At 29.4% G+C, this 12711-nt stretch overlaps 1 protein-coding gene across 3 annotated transcripts in view; it reads right to left on the bottom strand.

The window, feature by feature from the left end:
- LOC113521525 (ADP-ribosylation factor-like protein 4C) overlaps positions 1-12711 on the bottom strand; it is a 76516-nt gene that overhangs the window by 3097 nt on the left and 60708 nt on the right. For all 3 annotated transcript variants that reach the window (XM_052899002.1, XM_052899003.1, XM_052899004.1), the window contains one exon: positions 9503-9565. The gene's annotated coding sequence lies outside the window, so the exon portion shown is untranslated. The remainder of the gene's footprint in view (positions 1-9502; positions 9566-12711) is intronic.

Below are 12711 nucleotides of genomic sequence, written 5' to 3'. Positions count from 1 at the left end.
TATATGTAAGGCTATCTATAACTAAGTTCTTTAGTAGTTTAGACAATATCTGCTGGATTGAGTACCTACTTCATTATGGGTTTTTTTGTGGTTAGAAAAATCACATCAGGGAACATTCACCGTATGGTTCCGGCATAGAATGGGTCAGCCCTTCCTGTGCCGTGGGTGTCATAAGAGGTGAATAAAGGAAATTTAATGGCCGAGGGATGGACAGCAATGTCTTTCTTAAAATATCACCAAAGCTTAACTTGGGTTGTCAAACCCCTTATGGAGGAAGCCTAGGTCCAGCAGCGGACAGTTGACGGCTGATACAATAATAATGATAAAACATTCACCGTAACTGGTACTTTATACGCAATATAAACACCAAATTTTAACCGCTCGTTGCCATATTTGCCATTCAAAAGACATGAAAATTACAATTAATTTATACGTTGAAATATTTACTATGGAAACAAATTCAAGCATCCAAGTGTCGTGGAAGATACGTAGAGTTGGGTTTTGTTTCATTATGTTCTTGACATTGTAGATTGATTATGTTTTACCTCTTAGTTTAATAACGAAATACAACAAAGGCTCGAATGTTAAGTAGATACCTAATATTCGTTGCGTATCTATCTACTTAACAAACGATGGAACGTAATTTCTTTCGTTTTCAAATATTAAAAACTTCTTAGTATATGGTAATTATAATTACTTTCTAATTAGGTAGCCTATGATTATGAATTATAACGATTTGGTCAGAGTATGATTAGGGTATATCACTTTAAATTTATGTATAAGTTACGTGAAATTTTATAATAGTTAATTTTAAACTTTCGCGTTGTTTACACATATTTTAAATACATTATTGGGACTTAACCGATGAACAATTTTGCAGGTAAATAGTACCTATATGCTTGCTGTGGTTACGACGTGGTGCAATTCACGTCCGAACGTCGGTAATAAAGAAGCAGGTATGTAGGTACTATTTACCTGCAAAAAGTTTTCATCGCTTTAAGTCCCGATAGTGTATTTAAAAATTTTATAATATAATATAATTAATATAGATATTTATTGTTTCTAGTCATTTGTTTAGGGTTAGAAATGGAAAATAGTATAGAAAATTAGGTGAGTGTATACCATAATGATAATATTGTGGTATACATTTTCTAATTTCCTTAATAATTCGAAAATATTTTAAGCAGACGTTTAACGCGAGTGTCTTCTGATTTTATACATGTTCGAAAACTGAGGAAGTTTTATAAAAAGTATCAAGTATTGTACGACATTGTAATACCTATGGTCAAAGTATATAATGAGAATTGATTGTTTTTCTAATTAAACTACTGTGTCTGGTATATGTTTTGTATGTAAATAAATCAGGTTATTTGTTTTATGTTCTTCAAAGTATGTTTATTGCCTTAATTGTTTATTTTTTGTTGGATTTTCTTTATGAAACTTAGAATACAAACAAGCTGACGCTCTACCTGATTATAGACATATATTTAAAAGGGTTTTAATTCCGCTGCATTTTAAATTAAATATTGTTGGACTCGTCATAGAAAAATAATGCAGGTATTATCTATGTTATTATATAGGGTAAGGTATTATATATGGTATATAAGGTATTATATATGAATAAAAAGAATTTGTAATTCCCCTTTTTTAGTATGAACATTATGAAAAATTTTCTGCTAATGACAAGTCCATAGAACATAAAACGGTATCAAGTTATAGATTAAGGATATTATTTTATCTTTACGACATCAATTTAATAATTTTAAAAGAGGGCGATCGAATTTGTTCGCTGTTTATAATATAAAAACTTTCTAATTGGATGCAACCGACGCACCGTGATTCACGGTACCTAGCGAAAGAACAAAACGAGACGTTTATTGTGGTTGCGATACAACTTGCTCAAGTACAATACCGTTTGTAGATAAATTATGTGCTAGTGCCGAACAATCATTGATGATTTATGTAAGAAGGCTGTTACGTGAAATTAAATTGCGAAAAAGTAATTTATATAGATATATATAAAGACAGAGACCAATTTAAAATATGATTCAATCCTAACTAATATTATAAATCTAAAAATGGGTTGTTACCGCTTGGCGCCTTAATGGCTTAAACAATTACTATGAAATTTGGTATACAAGTACTATATGGGATGGAGAAGAATATAGGCTACATTTTGTTCTGGTTATTAACTACATTTGGGTGACGAGGAGGAAGTTGTGATAAAAGCTAGTAAGGAATACAGACTTCAAATTGATAGAAAATGTTAATGGCTAAGTATAAACGTAAACTCTTTTGATTAAAAAAAAATATCTAGTTGAATAATTTGGTTCCAAAAAGAGATTTTAATAGAATAAAAGTTGGCGAACTAACGTAACCCCTATCATCTTAAAAATTATTAAAATCTGTACAGAATTAGAGAAGATACTAAGTGCCTAATTCTAGGAATACACAAGGACAAAGATTAAGCAACATTTAGTACTTTCTCGTTTTTCGGTTCCGAATTAGCGGCAATATTGTATAACATACAGAACAAAATAACTCTAATTGATAACTTTATTTTTCCAATTTGGTCGGAAATATATTTAAATGTCTACGTAAAAATAAGAGAATTTCAACATTGTTCTATTTCATATAAATTATATTTCATGTACATACATACGCCTATGCTCAGCAGTGAACACATAACTACTGATATGATGATATTTTATATTATATATCAAATGTGGCAATCATACGGCCAGTCCAATAATGTACACCATTAGGGCTGTTACGTAAGAGTTTATTTCTGTTCGATTGAAAATAAACATTTCTTTATATATCACAAGTTTAATAATAGCCAAAGAAAAACTACTTATTATTTAGACTGAACATATGCCAATATCTATATATGTAGGCTAATGCACTTGAAATCTATATCGTTCTAATATATGTACATAAATTCGCTAACCGTGTTGCATATAGATTTACAATAAGAGCGCAAATCGACTTGTTATGGGGCATCGAAAGTTTTCGAAGTAAAATTCGAGGTCGATTAAATGTGTAATGACTCTCGCATATTGGGCCTTCGACCTGCCTATCTCGAAAAACTAGTAATGCAACTTTTGTTTTTACTTATTCGACTTGGCAACAAAGGTTAGTGTGTCCAGTAAATGATTTGAAATGGCAAAGTCAACCAGATATTCGGATATATACTTTTTTCGTCATTTGAGGTCACTTGAGTGCGGCGAGAGTTCTCTAAAATTTGTTTGAATGATAAATAATAATACTAATATAGTCAAAGGCGAGTTAGAATTCTAGTGCCAAATAGATACCAAGTGGAGAGTTGTTTAGACCTTAGAGACTTTATAGTGAGTATTTTTGTTTTACCAAATACGAGTATAGGAGAGAAGTGAGAGTTTTTAAAAAAACTAGTAATACAACTTTTGTTTTTATTTGTCTGATATGGAAACAAAAGGTATTTTGTCTAATTATTGATATAAAACTAAAGTGTTTTCTTAAATGAACTTGAAGGCCTATTATTTATTACTCAATTATATACGAGTATTGCTTGACTAAAAAAATTAAGCAATTGTTTATGTATATTTGATTCGGCAACAACTTAAAAATAAAACTTGTTTACTCTCAAGAATTGATGAAGGGAAATCAAGTGATTGCCTTAAAAAAACTATAGATATAAATTAAATTACATTTTGTAAGTAATTTCGGACGATAATTCTTTACTTAAAAATCATAATCGAACTATTGCAAACTAAAAAACACAAATTGTTTCAAAATGCTTCGCTTATTATTGCGGACAGTATTTAATTTTTATTAATATAAATAAATAAAGTAAAAGAAAACTACTAAGGATATAGCTGGAATTAATTCAGATTGTAGCAGTGAAGATAGACCGAGAAAAATCTAAATGGGATTAGATGTCACGTAATAAATAGTAACAAATAATGGCGTTAGATACGGCATGAACACGCCGACAGGGTCAGAAGTGAAGAGAAAGCACCACACTAGTCTAGTGGGCCCTTTACTTTCTCTATCTATATTTAGCCCCGCCTATGTTAAATTTAAACATGTATTTACAAAGGGCCCACTGCTACTTTCGCTATTTGTACCTACTATTATTGTTTATTCTGTACTTTCTCGTTCGACTATTTGTGATATGATTGATACAGATAAATTTACAGTTATTATTTCATTTATTAGTTATTATTTCAGTTATTATCAATAATAACTATTAATTTAAATAAAGATTGTGTTCCACACAAGGACACAGAAGGGCTGACTTCAATTGTGAAAAAAATATTTATTTTGATCTAAAAATTAAACTACTTAATCGATTTTGGTAAAATTTCTATAGGATCAGTCTTTCCTTTCCTTTCAGTATATTCTTTAAGTTAAAAAATAAAGAATTTTCTAAATCAGTTTAGAACTGACGGAGTTATGAGGTAACAAATATAACACATAATACACCCGAATTGAGATCCTCCTACTCTTTGAAGTTAGTTGAAAAAAGCGCCTTTAACATGAAATGTTGAACACTGAACATGAACACATTAATACAGGTACAATTATTTGAATATTTGGAATATTAATATTTGGAAATATTCGAGTTAAAAAAAAAAAACCGGAATTACTTGTTTATAAGTAAATTTTGCAATGTAACAAGCAGGGATTTCCCGTAAACAAAAACGATAGCTTAAATCGCAAAAATTAATATGGGATTAATTTAACTTCATCACGTAATGTGTATATATCTATAAAAAATTCAGATGAGTTGAGAACTTCTTCTATTTGGAAGTTACTTAAAAACAAATACAAGTCAAGGCGTTTCCTAGTTCTGTTCGACTAATAGACGTCAATAGCTAAATATTGATATATTTAGCGGATGACGTCAAGTATGACATTTCCACTTTCTACGTTATAGGTACGAGGAAAGTCAATAGTGCTTATGTGATTTTCTTTTTTCGCTATCGTATATTAATTTGTCTGTCACTATCCAGTATTTTTGGGCATTCTTTTTTGTTTTTTCTTTTTTGGGCGGGATTGAGGAGAACTGTTTAGAAAGCTAATAATAGTTAGTTATACAACTTTTATATTCATTCGTATATTTCGGCGACAAAGTTTACTGAGTTTACACATTTACTGAATAAATAAATATTATTTAAATATCTAGTAACTCCCTAACTTCATCTATTAATATAGAGTGTCAAACAAAAAGTATAAACAATAATAATAAAAGATCGTGTCACAAAAAAAATTACTTCAACTGTGTAAAAATTTTTATTTTATTTAAAAACTAAGTTACTGAACCAATTTTTATAAAATTTCTATGAGATCGATTTGTAAGTATATCCTTTAAGATAAATAAAGAATTTCCCAACTTTTTTTAGAACTGACGCAGTTATGAGGTAACAAACATTAAAAAATATAACCGAATTCAGAACCTTCTTCTTTTTGAAGTCGGTTGAAAATTGTAACTTATGTTACAATTTTCGTTACGATGTTTATACATGGGAGCTATAAAAAAAAATGAAGTCTAATAGAAGCCTGAGAAATATTTTCGAGAAAGTTTGTCCGTCTGTTAGTTTATTCCGGCACCATGCAAAAACTACTGCATTGGATGCGACTTTCACAGTTGTAATTCTAAAAACATAACTTAAAATGTGGTATCTTTATCATCATACGTCATCTATTTCATTATTATTTGTACTTTTGAATGGTTACGAAGTAGCGGAAAGTAGTTTTAATCTAGTTATTAATAAAGACTATACCTAATCATATCAATCAAAACAACCGCATGTTTTTTATATACTGTCTAAACGAGCATTGAATTTCTTACCTATATAGATTGCTAATAAATCGAACGGTCCAGTTATGTTCCGCTAGCTAACCTGGTATGCAATTGCAGGCCACCGTATGCGGTGCACAGACAGACGGACAAGTGAACCCAGTTTGGATAGCATTAAACATATCTAAGTGCACTCTTCCGCTGTGACGATGTGACTTCCTCGGTTTTATTGGAGTCGCGTACTTATAGTGATCTACCAATATATATGTTAATGAATTTTCTAAACAATTAACAAGTTGACGTGACACTATGACACAAACCGTTTTATTTCTTTACCAACTTTTTGCTGCTACTTCGTATGTTTGAATTTTAGAAGTAAAAAAGCCATTGAAATAGGTCACTTTTAGGTAACGTATCAAAATAAAATATATACCAGTTTTTAAGTTAGATTTTCAGAAATACGGATGCGGAAGGAAAACCGTATCGATTTTGTCACCTTAGCTTTTGCGTGATACTGGAACCAACATACTGCTAGACAATCAAAATTTCCAAAAAAATATTATATGGGCATCTATTGGTCTTATTAAAATCCCTCATATATTTTTCTAAATATCTCCCATGTGCAGACATCGTCTAGTTACAATTGTATTACCTTAGTAAGATATTTATTAAAATATCAATATATAACACACTATAAATACTTCCAAATTTTAGTACAGTAGAAAATAAAATCATGTCAGCTAACGTTCGGATCTTTTTGAGTATTTATTGACACTACACTCCATCTAGAAGTAATCATATATTATCTAGATTGGTCTATAATCTAAAGTGCATTACACTAAACATCCGGTTACACATAAACACGAAAAACATAACCCCCTATTTCAGTAATCAGGTAAAAAGTTCACTCAGCCAAGGAGCTTATCCTTACATATAAATTTATAAACTATATTCAGTAAGTAATTCATTATTAAATTTGAATTTCAATATTACAGATTAATTTGCCACTGAATACATAATTAATCCGATTTTATAAGTGACTCTGATTTCTAAAACTTTATTCTTACTCATAAAAAAACTTCTGTCAGCAATCTGTAAACCATAGATTATAATTACATACTGAAAGCGTGTTAATTGCTATTCTCAGATTATATAGACAGAATGTTTGCATACAAACGCTTCGCCAAAAATGGATCAACATTTTTATTCATGTTTGTGTGAATAAGGTTACCATATAGTATCTATTATTCGGTAGATGGGAGAAATTACTGTAAGGTAAAATAAAAATAGATAAACAGTGCATAATGATTCGTAATGATGCTTATCATTACAAATTAGGTACTCTGATTTATATTTGAATATATATATATATATATAAAATATGTTTTCGTTTTCAAATTATTAAAAATAGTCGCCATTTTAATTAACATATATAAATTATAAAATTACACTTTTAAATTTATATTTATATCTAAAAGAGAAAGACATATTACGCTGACACCAAATAATAATTGGGATAAGGATAGGAATGTGATAACGTTTTCAGTATTAGAAATAGCGCGTTTTGTTTCAAAAATACGTGTCAAAATATTCCAATGTTAAATTAGCAGACTAAATTTTGACCCATTTTTACCACTTGTTGCTCTATCTATATAATCTAAGATGCCATAATTATTTATCATTTGTGCTAATTATCTTTTATTATTGGTTTGAAGGCCTTATGAAATTAAATTAAAATAAACAAATTAGAAATACCTAAGTCAATGATTTATAACGTCAATTTTTTACCCTATTTTTTATAATACATACTTCTAAATGGTTTACCTGTTTACGAGTATTAATTAATCAAGGCTACGTTGTCGTAAGAGGTGACTAAGAGATCTTAATAGTCGAGGGATGGGTAGCAGCGTCCCTCTTAAAACATCACCAAAAGCCTAACTACTGGTAAAACCTAGAGACCTATGTTCAACAGTGGACTGGAATGATATAGAGATTGATTAGAAGACAATGTTTCTTAGAAGCCCGTCATTAAACATTTGAACATTTAGATATTGATATCTAAATAATGCTCCTGTTCTTTTTTGCGAATAATAATGATTCTTAAACAAATTTTATGAAAACTGAATTAATAACCAATCGTAATCTAGAAAGAATAAATCCATGGTAAAATCACATTAGGAACATTTTTTATGCAGGCATCGTGAATAATTTTATCGCTCCGCATATTGGCATATCGGAACGATTTCCACATTAAATCTTAGCTAAAAATGGATGAATGACGTTCCACCAGTAGCGTTTTATAGCAATGAAATGAAAATCAGACGGTTTGAATAGCTCTACTGAATTTAAACTATCTTTAATGTTCTAATATGTAGCAAATATATATAATTAAATAAGTAACGTCAACAACAATCCGACAATTTTAATTTTGATTGTTTATTTTTAGTTTTTAATATTATCGTACTATATCATACCCGATATATATACCAGAAAGGAGACTTTCTACAAACTTCATCTACTCGGGTATCTATGTTCGGTTTCAAGAGCGGGATACTCTGTGATGTCGTCGTATTCTTCATGTCTATAGGTGTTGGTTGTCGCTTTCAGGAAGGCTGTAGCCATTTTTCACAAAATATATAGAAGTATTACAATCTATATTTATAAAATCGTTTATTCTGACTTAACTATAAACTCACAGGTAATCTAAGCTAAAACTTAATTTTAAAAAGCTGAAATTTGGAACCTAAAATTAATTACAATGTTAGCATCCACTAAGAAAGGATTTTTGGAAATGTTAACTTAAAGAAACAAGACACACGCGTGAAAAGCCATGGGCAACAGCTAGTAATGTATAAACGACGCTAAGACTTTACAGTAATCACAGTATCACTGCTGGATAAAATCTTTTTCACATAACAACACGATATTGGCCTATTTATTATACCAGATCGACTAGATGACTTTGGTATAGGCCTTTATTTCTAGTTTGTCGTGACTTGTATTGGTATAATATAGTGTTGTTTCCTTAATCGCTTTTCACGACACCTGTAGATAAAAAGAAGTGAGAATTGACGTCGTATTTTTATTCTATTACTATACAGATAGCATACATACATCCAACTACAATACTCCGCCTCGTTTCTTTGAGAGTCAAGTAAATGAATTAATTAATTAGACATTAATAATATAGATTTTTTGCATTTTCTTCTGACATTTTCTGTTCCAGTTCCGGAATATTTTCGCAGAATAAAGGAAATTAATCTATTTTAGTTAAAAGGCTCCGTTTGCTTAGAAACGCAATGCCGTCTCCTGTTAAATTTTGTGGTTTCTCATCTTTGTACATAATTAATTATATAATGTAAATTATTTTATAAGAGATATTGTTAATACGTAAAATGAAAAAAGCGCCCTCCTCTATGTTTAACTTCTTTTGACTTCCTTACGGTTTACAAGTACCAATACTGTCAAAAAGAGTGACCCAATCATTGCAAAAAAAAATACCCAATATGGCAACACTGTGTTAATCCCTTTGGAAATTATAATAATAGAGTAATTCAATATAATTCGTAAGGTGCGTCTCTTAATTTTATTTCAAATTTTTATGTAGGTATACATTATTCTACAGCGTATCTGTGTAAGTTTAGTGTTTATATACTCGTATTTATCTATCTTGTTTTGTATTAGGGAAATGAGAGTTATATGATTTTGAATACTTACGATATAAATGACGATATATTATGTCTCTTTAAGGCCAAACAAACTATTCAGTCTTCAAAATATCTGCAACAAAAGATAACAATGAATTTAATACAAATATGGATACATACATATATACATGTAATGTCTTTTTTCGATTTAAATAGGTAGAAATTAAAAATAAATTTACTACAAATCTACTTTATTGCTATTGGTATCAAAGCTCAATAAATGCAATTATTGTGACGACGCCATAAACAAAACATTTTCTTTTTTTATTATCAAGGAAAACGTTTTATTATTTCCTCCATAGAAGACAAATTGCAGGTCGCGTCTGCAATTTCCTCATGTTTCGTATTATGATAAAATATGTGGTTTGTCTCATCCCGTTTTGTATTGTTGAGAAAAAGAAACTATAATGTGTATTGACTAGAATGTGTAATGTTAATAATGTAATAATAAAAATCTAAAATAATAATAATAATTCATAAAATAAAGGAACTAAGTTAAAAAGAATTAAATATTTGTTATGGTTTTTTATTAATTTTTTATAAAGACCGTAAGTATTTGCGGTTTAAGGAAGATAGCAGTTTAGTTAAAATATATATATATATATATATATATATATATATATATATATATATATATATATTGACTCAATAGACATAACTTACTACTACTTATACCACATATTTAGATTATATATATAGAGCATCGAGCCTTAAAAATGGGTCAACTTTTTGTCAGCTAATTCTCAAATTAGTTAACTCAATTTTTTTTATCAGTATTATATATACACATAAAATGTATCTTGACGTATTATTTAATAAATAAAATGAGTGTTTATGCATTCAAAAGATGCAGAAATTATAAGACAAAATAAATAAAGAAGTTATAAAGGAATCACTCATAATTATTTATCACGCAAAATTGTATGAAAAAGTTGACCCGTTTTTCTCGATGCATTTCTCTATGTATGTAATCTAAGACTACATAATATTATATGCATTATCACAAGTACTACAGTACAATGTTAATACATATTTATACAAATTTGTATACTCTAATCGGAGACTAGTCTCTGTCCTAATTGCACGTAATATGTAAAAATTACATATCTTAGTTATGATTAAATCTGTAACCCTATACGTTTCATCAAAATTTTATCACTCTGATATTCAGTTGATTGGAAATCTTCTAAAGGAATTAATCTCTTTTATAATAAACAAAGTTTACTACAGAAAAAAACGTTATGTATACTTAAGTTTATTTCCATAGTATATTTTGTGTTTTATACATTTACAGATAGCTCTAAATTAGATACATAAAATTAGTAAAGCATTATATATAACAAAGTAATGGAAAATATTATTTATTATTATATTCAAAATCTGTATAATAATATTCGTACAAATTATCAAAAGTCATCAGACCGTATCGTGTATTGTAGAACGACAAAGTAAATTTCTTCTGTTTGTATTTGAAACAGATTTTAGAAGGTTTATGCATATTGTAATAGGCAAGGGAATTGAGGATTTGCTACGCCCATGTTTTATTACTGTTGTGAATTTAAAATACAGTATAGGTGTAATGTTTATATTTAGTTATGGTATTCATAAAATAATGCTTATCTATATTATCGTTTGCACAAAATATTACATTATATTTTAATTATACTAGTAAACGCTCCGGCTTTGTACGAGTTCAAATTGTACATACTAATTTATCGTAAAAAATATATAAATGACATGAAACCTGTTTTAAAATCTATTGCACAGTTTAGGATAAGTAAGCGAAGAAATTGTTTATTGATGAAATAAATCTATCAATCACTCTTGATCATAGCTCTTACAATGTAGTTCTGGTATAATAAATAGTACCAATAATGTCTAAGCTTAGCAGTCTGCGGTAGTTGTGCATAAGAAATGTCAATTGTATATAATAATTAATTAACGAGAATTTAATGTTTATATTTTTTATTTTTCATTAGATTTCCATTAACCAATTATGTATAAATATAATGTTGATAGGTATCAGAGAAGGAGACTCGTCAGTGGGGTAGTGTTGTTAATTAAAGATTATCTTTAACTATTTAAAAGAACAATAATTTATGATGATGATAATGTTGTTTGACGAGCTTATATATATTATAGCTATAGTTTCGTTAGATCAGTAAAGTAAACTGTACAGTCGGCGTAGCCTCAAATTAAAACATCAATATGCGCGAAAATTGTATGGTGTGGGACGTACATTCACTCAACATGGAGTGACAACAAAATGAGAGATGACATTGTAGTGTAGTGTTTTGTCTATAGTGTTATTGATGCCTATAGGAATGTTGTAATTTAAAAAAAAAAAGATAATTGTGTAACAGCATTGCACTTATCTTTAAAAATGAAAGGTGGCGAAATATTGAAGAGCATGTTAAAATTTCACGATAACCATACCAAATTTGGGTAAACGTAGTGAAACTCATGTCACGAACTAACAAAAAGCTGGAACATTGTACAGTTAAATAAACGATTAGATAGCGAAGTAACGTGAAGATGTCGCTCGGGTATCGCGGTGAGAAATGTAAAATAAATATTGCATGAATCTTGATAAGACTGTGCTCCGCGGCGCCAGTGAGATTGTGCTGAAGACTTTTTGATAATTGATTCCTTAATGAATACATTTCATGCATTTACTTTTATATGCAGATATTAAATTTCTTGATGTTTGAGTTCCGTTACTTCTGTATTTTCAAAGGAGATACTGTACCTTCAAATAGTTTTTTTATACAACTTAGAATGGCAAACAAGCTGACGGTCCACCTGATGGAAAGTGGTAACCGTCGCCTATAGACATGAGCAATACCATGGATATAACAGAGTATACTGTTTCGCCTATGATAGCCCTCCATGCGTTGCTATTCCTGAGGACTCAGGTGTTATTACTTTGTACCCTGTAAATTCACGTCATATCCCACCCTTCAAACCGAAACACAGCCATACAAACATAACTGTTTTACGGTTGAAACACGACTGGGACAGAGGTACCTAAGCAAACGACTTTTGTACAAAGTCTCCCTCTGGTAAATGTAATAAATTAGTTTGCTATTATTTGTAAATGTATTAAAAAAAGAATAAATAAATGTAACAACAACTTAAGTCATAGATATTTTAAAAAGAAAGGAGGAGCTGTACATATTTACAAATACACTTATAAGTAATAGGTAAATGTATTGGATT

This window comes from Galleria mellonella, unplaced genomic scaffold (genome assembly GCF_026898425.1).
Source record: "Galleria mellonella isolate WM207_F2 unplaced genomic scaffold, CSIRO_AGI_GalMel_v1 utg55, whole genome shotgun sequence".
NCBI lineage: Eukaryota > Metazoa > Arthropoda > Insecta > Lepidoptera > Pyralidae > Galleria > Galleria mellonella.
Note: the sequence above shows the minus strand (reverse complement) of the source record. Positions and strands in the feature narration are given on the sequence as shown.